This window comes from Chionomys nivalis, chromosome 9, assembly GCF_950005125.1.
Source record: "Chionomys nivalis chromosome 9, mChiNiv1.1, whole genome shotgun sequence".
Classification (NCBI taxonomy): Eukaryota; Metazoa; Chordata; class Mammalia; order Rodentia; family Cricetidae; genus Chionomys; species Chionomys nivalis.
Window position 1 is genome coordinate 10,985,420 of NC_080094.1, and position 856 is coordinate 10,986,275.

Consider the following 856-nt stretch of genomic DNA (forward strand, 5'->3'; position numbering starts at 1 on the left):
TTTTTTGGGTTTGGGTTTGGGTTTTTTTGGGGGGGCGGGGGGTTGAGCATATATGTGAACCCACCTGTTGAAGCAGCAACTATCAGGTCTGAAGTGTGGCTCCTGTGGCCATTGATCTTTCTGGGACAAACTGTAGCTGTCCGGGCTAGGCATCCTGTATGTCAAGTTTAACAGTGTTCCATAAGCAGTGTGCTGTCGGTCATTGCCTGGTTTTACTATAATAAACAAGTGTGCATTGATACACAGCAGGCTGTGCCCTTTTTCCGCCAGGCTTATTCAGCCAGAGGGTCAGGTGCTTTAGATGCTCTGAGAAGAGCGTGTCTGAAAGCATCAGGTAGAACACTCTGGGTGTTCCAGCCAAGTCTGGGCTCTTGATCGCTGCGCTTGAAGTAAAGGGACCCTGCCAGGGGCATCTGTGGGTGAGGGTTGCCCTTCACTTGCAGTGGTCAGAAGCAAGCAGTGGTTGGGTTGGCCTGTGCACCAGTTTGTTGTCCTGTCTCAGAAGAACTGAGGGTTTTTTTGTTTGTTTTTGAGACATAGTCTCTGTTGTGTAGCCCTGGCTGTCCTGGAACTCACTTTGTAGATCAGACTGGCCTTGAACTCTCTGCCTCTCAAGTGCTGGGATTAAAGGTGTATTCTCTACTGCCAGTCAGAAGATGAGTTGTTAAAGGTTTTTATTTGGGAGGTGGCAAAGGTTAGGACTTTGACGAGACCCTGAGGGAGACAAACAGCTGCTCATAGTTGTGCACACCTGTAACTCTCATATTTAGGGGTGGGGGCACCGGTGAGCCCACCATGCCTCAGTGCATGACCCTGGCTAAATCAAATGACCCTCACCAAACACTGGATATGAAAG